The 7,803-nt window shown below is 39.2% G+C and overlaps 1 pseudogene; it reads right to left on the bottom strand.

Annotated features, from left to right (window-relative positions):
- Positions 1–483: 483 nt before the first annotated feature.
- LOC143387360 (dolichyl pyrophosphate Glc1Man9GlcNAc2 alpha-1,3-glucosyltransferase pseudogene) lies at positions 484–1,860 on the bottom strand (annotated as a pseudogene).
- Between the last annotated feature and the right edge of the window lie 5,943 nt (positions 1,861–7,803).

Genomic DNA, 7,803 nt, shown 5'->3' with positions numbered 1-7,803 from the left:
CTGCACAGTGTTACCAGTTTCAAGTATAAATATGCACAGTGTCACTTAAGAGCAAGACAACTGTAGTGTATAAGATATTCTTTTTTTTTGCAGAAATAAAAAATGCCATTTTATTTATGTTTCCTTCAGTATAGGAGTCTAATTATCCTTTATATTCTGACAATGGTTGACATAGTCTACAAATAATTATGCGGTTAATCAGACTCTGTTTTCAGAAAACATAGCAGTCTGAATGATCTCAGACAATTTTAACAGAGGAAGATGAGATTTTTTTTTCAGATGAATTTCACTGCTAATGGAGGGCAGTGACTTCTTACCATGGTAACAATCAGGTTGCTAGGCTTGACAAGGCCAATGATGGAAGAATGATTCTCTAAACAGATCTACTAAAATGAATGACTCATGCCACAAGCAACTTTCTTCAAGTTCTGATTAATTTCCCATGAAATAATTGCTTTGCCTACTTCCAAGCAGTTCCTCTATTCATTGCTCCTTTGTCTTGCTGATAGGAGGATCAGTCAACACTAAAACATACAGTATGAACCAAGCATCTGTGATGCCCACTGCACAATTCACTGAAGTCAGTAGCAAAGGGAAAAAAGGAGCACTTCAGCTTCTAGGAGGTAAAAAGGAATACAAATTCACAGCAGATTTCCAGAATCTCCAAGCCAAGGAGGTAGAAATTTTCCATCCAATTAAAAAGAGGCTTTACTTTTCTGAATAGAATCTTCAGTGAAGAAATACTATAGATGGAGAATAGTAACATGAGTAAGATTTTAATGGGAAGTTCTGGGGAAGTGAAGCGGAGAGGGAAGAGGGAATAATGTCCTGCTGTGGTCAGAATCAGAAAAATTGAAGCATCTCCTGCTTTTTCCACAGACAAAAGGATCATTGGGAGAATTTCAAGGAGTATGGCTACTTGCCATTGAGGCCTTAGGTATCTTGTTGGATCAAGAAGTTTCAATTCCAAACCAATGACAGACAGAACTTTGTCCAAAGCATTGTATAAGGCCCAGAAGTTTAAAGCCCAGTATGCATGGCAGAGGCCCCTCTAGAAAGGAAAGAGTTGGGAAAAGACTTGAGGCAGCTGGTTTAAGGCTAAAAAAAAAAACCCAGTGAAAGAGCAGAAACTAGGAAACAATGAGGCCCAGCAAAATAACACGGACAAAGCTAAAACTGTTCCATCAGACAGACCCATCTGGCTTATTTACAGAAAAACAGTAAGAGCATAGCAGGTATACACTGTAAGCTGGTGCTACATACAAGTAGATGTGCTTGAAATGTAGGAGAATGACAAAGAAAAATGCTCCTTCCACATGCCTTTTCTGAAATAACCGTGCAATGGAGAGCAACATTAATCAAAATAGGAATCCATTGTACTGGAAATGAATATCTGTAATACCAGTGACTGAGGCAGGAGAACTGCAACTCTGAGGTCAGGCTGGGCAACTTAATTAATCAAGATAGCTGGATGTAGTGATATAATTCAATCTCATAGACAGCATACACAAAGAGTGCATCTGTAAAGATGACAGAAAATCTCTGGAAAAAAAGGTTCTTAAACTGCACTAGTTCATATTATGAACATTATGCATCACTTGATCAAAATATTTGGCAACAAGTGACAGAACGTATTCAAACCACACAAAAAAGCGGGGTAAGCCAAGGTCTACTCTGAAGTTGCCTCATAATACCAATGTGATATTGGCAGACTGTGATAGCAAGCCAGTTGTGGTGTACTTCAAAATCTGTAGAATGGTAGGTGGAAATGAGAAGGCATTTGAGGAGAGTCACCCGGATCACCAAAGCAGAAAACCAATCGCCACTACCCGTTAGGGTTCCGAGTGCCACCATTGCTGCAGCACCTCGCACTTTCTATGTATAAGTTATTCTTACCTGAGAACACAATCAAACCTAAGTACTTTGTATTCATCACAGACATGCAGAATGGAGGCTCTTAACGGTTTCCCATTTCTAGGAATATAACGTCTTGAACATTTATTAAAAAATTATTTAATAGTGTCTTTGTCAAATTCTCCAAGAGTTTTCTCTCAGTAGTCAACTAATTTAGTGGACATGGATTGTTTGTCCTTATTTGATAAATGCTGTCCACACTCTTTATTGCTAAAGGAACATGTTCAATCTCAAGTAACGCTATGAGTGCTAAGAGGATCAATATAGTTTATAAAGCCTTGAATAACAGGGACTAAACTTTTGCTGACATTTTAACTGAGTCAGGTTCTTCTTTCCTCAGTAACATGCTTGTTGTTTGCCTATAGTGAGTCTGATCTGTATCAACCTGGTGTGTATAGGAAGGTTCCCTGTGAATAGGAAACCATGCATTGATGTAGGCATGGGGAAATAGCCTTGGAAACAGTGATCAGTGTCTTTATGGGCATTTGAACTTGGAGTTTTTTAAAAAGAACTTTTGACCAACTAGTAAACAGATCTGTATTCATAGTATGTGAACACATTTCCCAGAAATATGAAGACTAGGATGTGTTTGCATACTTACAGAAAACAATAGAATTTTTTTAAATAAAAGTTCATATGACTGCTAAGCCCATAGTGTCAAGTTAGGAGAGATACAGGTTTGGTGGGGTCTGAAGCTTGTGGAATTGTAGGATATTCTTTAAAAAATCAAACTAAATGACCATAAGGACCCATTCTCAGTGCCCCTGCCAGGCCTCTAGGGTATTATGAGGAGAACTCAAGCCTCATGTGCATTAAGGAAAATCTTCTTTTCTGTGTTTGTTTGGGAAAAGTGAGATTAAGTCATTCCAAAGTACCTGATAAAGAGCCAAAAACTGTCTTTAAATAAGAAAATGTTAAAAATGTGGTATATATACACAATGGAATTTTACTCAGCCATAAAAGACAATAAAATCATAGCATTTCCAGGTAAGTAAATGTGTTATGCTAGAAGTCAGGACCCTCAAAAGACCACCAGAAACCAAGATCAATGTAAGCAGCAAAGAGGTGTTTATTGCAAGCTAGCTCTTGGTCCTCCGTGTGCACACAGCAACTGATGACACTGAGAGGCCCTGAGCCCAAGGTTGGCAGCAGTTTTATACATTCTTCCGGGAAGGCAGGGACTTCACATACATCACAGCATCTCTTGGCAAATCATCACACACCACGGGAAAATCATAAACAACTTTAAAACATGATTAGCACATTCATTGGTGGGAAGAATTTGGGAAGGGTTGATTGGTTACTAAAATAGGGGGATTCATTTGAACTGATTGGTTTAAGCCATGAGGGGTGTACGTGCTGAACTACATGGTTTCCCATCATGTTATCAACCATCATAAACTACTGGGAGGGTCATCTGGCATCCTAGGTATTTTCCTGTCTCATACTGATTGGTGGCTGCTAGGGGGTTGCTATGGGTCACTACCTAGTCTGACTGAGTTAGGGACACCTGGCTCAGCAGATCTTTCCTTTTATTTGTAGATAAACAACTCAGCAGGGTGGGTGTGTGCCTAGGAGTGCTCTGTGGGTCTTTCCAAGGACAAAGGTCACACCCCCTTCCTTGGACAGGATTTGTTCTGAGGTAGAGGCTGGTTTTTCAGATGGAGTTGGAGAAGATAATGCTAAGTAAAATTAGCCAATCCCCAAAAAACAGATGCCAAATGTTTCTCTAATATAAGGAGGCTGACTCATAGTGGGATAGGGAGGGGGAGCATGGGAGGAATAGACAAAATCTAGATAGGACAAAGGGGTGGGAGGGAAAGGGAGGGGCCAGGGGGTTAGCAAGGATGGTGGAATGCAATGGGCATCATTATCCAAAGTATATGTATGTAGACACGAATTTGGTGTCAATCTACTTTATATACAAACAGAAATATAAAAAAATTGTGGTATATATGTGCAATAAAAATTGTAATGCATTCCACTGCTGTGTATTTAAAAAATAAAATCAATAAAAAATAAGTAAATGTTATGGTGAATTTTCCCTTTAAATCAAAAAGGTGGGGCTGGGGAAGTGGCTCAAGCTGTAACACGCTTGCCTGACATGCATGGGGCACTGGGTTTGATACTCAGCACCACATAAAAAATAAAATAAAATAAAGATGTGTGTCCACCGAAAACTAAAAAGTAAATGTTAAAAAAGTTCTTTCTCTCTTTTCTCTGTCTCTTTCTCTCTCTCTTTAAAAAGAAATAAAAAAGGGATATAAAATATAATATTTCTAGGTAATTGTGGCTTGAAGTGTATGTCCTGAAAATCCAGCCTCTATCTCAGAGCAAAACCTGTCCAAGGAAGGGACATGACCTTTGTCCTTGGAAAAACCCACAGAGCACTCCTAGGCACATTTCCACCCTGCTAAGTTGTTTATCTACAGGAGAGATCTGCTGCACCAGGTGTCCCTGAGTCAGTCAGGCTAGGTGGGGACCCATATCAGCCCCCTAAGCAGCCACCAATCAGCATGAGACAGGGAAATACCTGGGATGCCAGATGACCCTCCCAGTAGTTTATGAAGTTGGGAAACCATGTAGTTCAGCACGTACACCCCTCTTGCTTAAACCAATCAGTTCAAACGAATACCCCCTTTGTACTGACCAATCACCCCTAGACAACTTGTTCCCGCCAGTAAATGTGCTAATCATGTTTTAGAGTTGTTATTTGATTTTCCAATGGTGTGTGATGATTTGCTATGATGTATGTGAAGTCCCTGCCCTCTCCAAAAAATGTATAAAAATCTGCAAACCCTGGGTTCGGGGCCTCTCAGCGTCACCAGTTGCTGTGTGTGTGTGCGCGGAGGACCGAGCTAGCTCACAATAAACACCTCTTTGCTGCTTACATCGATCTTGGGTCTCTGGTGGTCTTTTGGGGGTCCCAAATTCGAGCTTAACAGTCCTACCTATAGTGATGCAGAATTATTTTTTCTTGGAATATGAAGGACACTTTTGAGTGGGGAAGAAAGCAATATAATATATACACTTTTGAATATAAAAGTGTAAAATAGCTTAAATGATTTGAAAGTAATTGATCTAGGGTTTAGCTGTAGCCTCAGGTTTCTAAATAACAATGATGAATTAAACTTAAGGATATTTCCCTCACTTATTTGGTTTTTAGAACTTTTGAAGGGTTATTTCAACAGACAAAGTTCTTTAGTGTGTCTTATAAATTTTACATATTTCTACCTGCCTCTGAGACCCACTGAAAATCCAGTTGTCTTAGACCTGTGCTGTTAGTATTGAATACCTTCTTAAAAACTGCACTATACATTTCTGTATATTTCTGAAAGGCATAAAACCAAATATAAAATGTTTCTTCAAAATACAGATATGAAAGACCCTCCGAGTCCCTGTCCAAGGAAGAACGCATGAGACACTGGCTACAAAAAACATGAGGCGATTTATTGATACACAGATGCCTGCGGGTGCTCAGCAAAACCTCAGCTGGAGCTTCGGTGAACTGGCACACTGGGCTTTGGGGTACAGGTCTTTTATAGGATAAAGGGGCAGGTTTCGCGCGCGCGGTAAGCAACAGGTTTCTTATTGGTTATTTTGAACCCAGCATATAGATTACCTAAAGAGCAAAGTTGTTCTTCACTTTATGTTATCAGTTCCTATTTGCCTAAGAATGCCCTGGGACCTGTTTTTTTTTTTGTTGTTGTTCTTTTCCAACCATCCTATCCTTTCACAATAGACTACCCTTAACTGATTAACAGACCTCTCCGGTGTTTAGTGGGTTAGCAACACGCCCTGATGGTTTCACAATGGGGCCTGAGGTTTCTGGGCTGGGGTCTTTCATTCCCGCCTTTGTCTGAAAACTTGGGAACCAATCATGGTTCCCTCAGTTGGGGGCCTATTTAGGCAGACTCTACATCTTGGTAAACAGTAATCCTCAGGGGACAGTCTTTAACTTTCCAGACTTACTTAAAATTGGCCTCCTGGATCCAACCTGACTCGATTTACCTATCTACACTGCCTTTCCATTTTTGGCTTTGTTCCCCCCTAATTTTAGAAACTTTATTGCTGTGTGGAGAAGGGGCAACGACTCATTCTGGCTGCTTCAGAGCTGAAAAAGGGGTGTCAAACATGAGGGGGCTTGAAGACGTGGGGGGCAACTTGGGGGACGTGAGTTCCCTTTTAGAAGTCAGTTCCATTTGAGGTCTGGTTGGGGAAAAACAGGTTGTCATCTGGGGATGGGTGTTTCTATGAGAGAAACAAAAACCATGAGTACTGAATAAGTGTTGCAAAAGCTGGAACATGTCACTATACATAAGTTCCCTCATCAGGCTTTAACATCCTCAGTTACAAGGACTGTAAACATAACATTTAACTTTTAGGGTTACAGATGTCCTTTCCCTTAAGACACAGTTTAATAATTTAATGTCATCTGATCTTGCAAAATCCTTTTACTAGTTTGACCTCTGTGTCTAATAGAGAAATCTTTAATTCTGTTACTTAGGGCTGGATAGCAAACACCATGCCTACCTGTGTAGGTTAGAAATAAAGGCCTTGACCTAAAAACTAAAAACTACTCTGGCAGTTCCTTTTGATAGTTATCAGGCATTCCTGTCTGAGAATCTCTTTTGAAGCCTCCAGTTTACTTATTTATGGAAGTTACATTTAAATATTATTTTATTTAAAAATGCCCAGGAATAGCTGTGTTTTGGCTTTGACTGTCTTTGCTAAGTGTTTAAGATGAAGCAAGTCAAACTGACTTTTGTTTCCATCTATTGTTAACAGTCAGCTGAGTTTCCCTGGTAGTCCTCGGGAACTTTACAGCAGCTTTTCAGATCTGCTAGTGCCATTTGCGCTAGGATGGGTCCAGGCCTTGCTTGACCATGTGGCTTCCCTCGGAAGCATCAGGAATGTCTCCCTTTTCTGATGACCCTCCTCTTCACAGCAAATGCACTGATTGGCTTTCTCTCCTCCACTGGTCTCATTAATCTCCCTGATCGGGAGGTTATGTGGCCTAGAGTTGCAAAGCTCTTTGGAAAAGTCCCCTATCCCTTGACTCAGACTGACTCAGAGGGCAAAATCCAAATTTTTAATTTTAAAACTTGATCTTAAACATCTAGCAAATAAGTTAACAGCCTTATATTAAGCACACTGGGCTTTAATGTCTATCTCTCTATCCTGTAGGTGATAACTCTTTATCTTACATTAACCCAGGTTGTGAGTTCTTAAATCAGTACCTCTGCAAAACATTAACAGGCAATCTTTAAGCCATTTTGAAAAGTACAAGATAAAATTATCAAAGACTAAAAACATATTTAGTTCATTTAATAGCTACCTTGAATTTTGGCAGAGTTATACATTATAATTCCCTGTTTGAGATCTTAGTAATCTTAACAAAAACTAACTTTTGGACACAACTTTAAATGTACTGAAATCTAGCCTATTTTTTTATAGTTACTTTCACATATAGTGGGATGGGACATAGACCTTTATCTCAAGTAAGGCGGGGTTCTTCATAAATCTTAAGTACTGCAGTTCTGAGACTGATCTTTGCTTTTTGCACATCATTTTACAAAGCCTACATAAATTGTTGTGAACTTGAGCAAACATAACATAATATCACATCTAAAACATGAATTAAAGAAAGGCTGAAAGCTTTTAACTTTTTGTAGAAATGTAGTAAAGTACTTTTGTGTTTTACAATAAAACCTTTACACAGATTAAGCCCTCATTAACGTAAAAATACACTTAAGTTGTATCTCAGTGTAAAAAGTAACATAGAACTTTACATATCTTATTGATAACAAGTCCAGTTATCGAACACAAATGATATAAATAAATCTCCACCATGTTTTTCTTTTAAGCCTAAAATTACCATACAACTTT

This window comes from Callospermophilus lateralis (genome assembly GCF_048772815.1).
Source record: "Callospermophilus lateralis isolate mCalLat2 chromosome 10 unlocalized genomic scaffold, mCalLat2.hap1 SUPER_10_unloc_2, whole genome shotgun sequence".
Lineage (NCBI taxonomy): Eukaryota > Metazoa > Chordata > Mammalia > Rodentia > Sciuridae > Callospermophilus > Callospermophilus lateralis.
The sequence above is the reverse complement of the archived record's forward strand: the minus strand, read 5'-3'. Positions and strand labels throughout refer to the sequence as shown.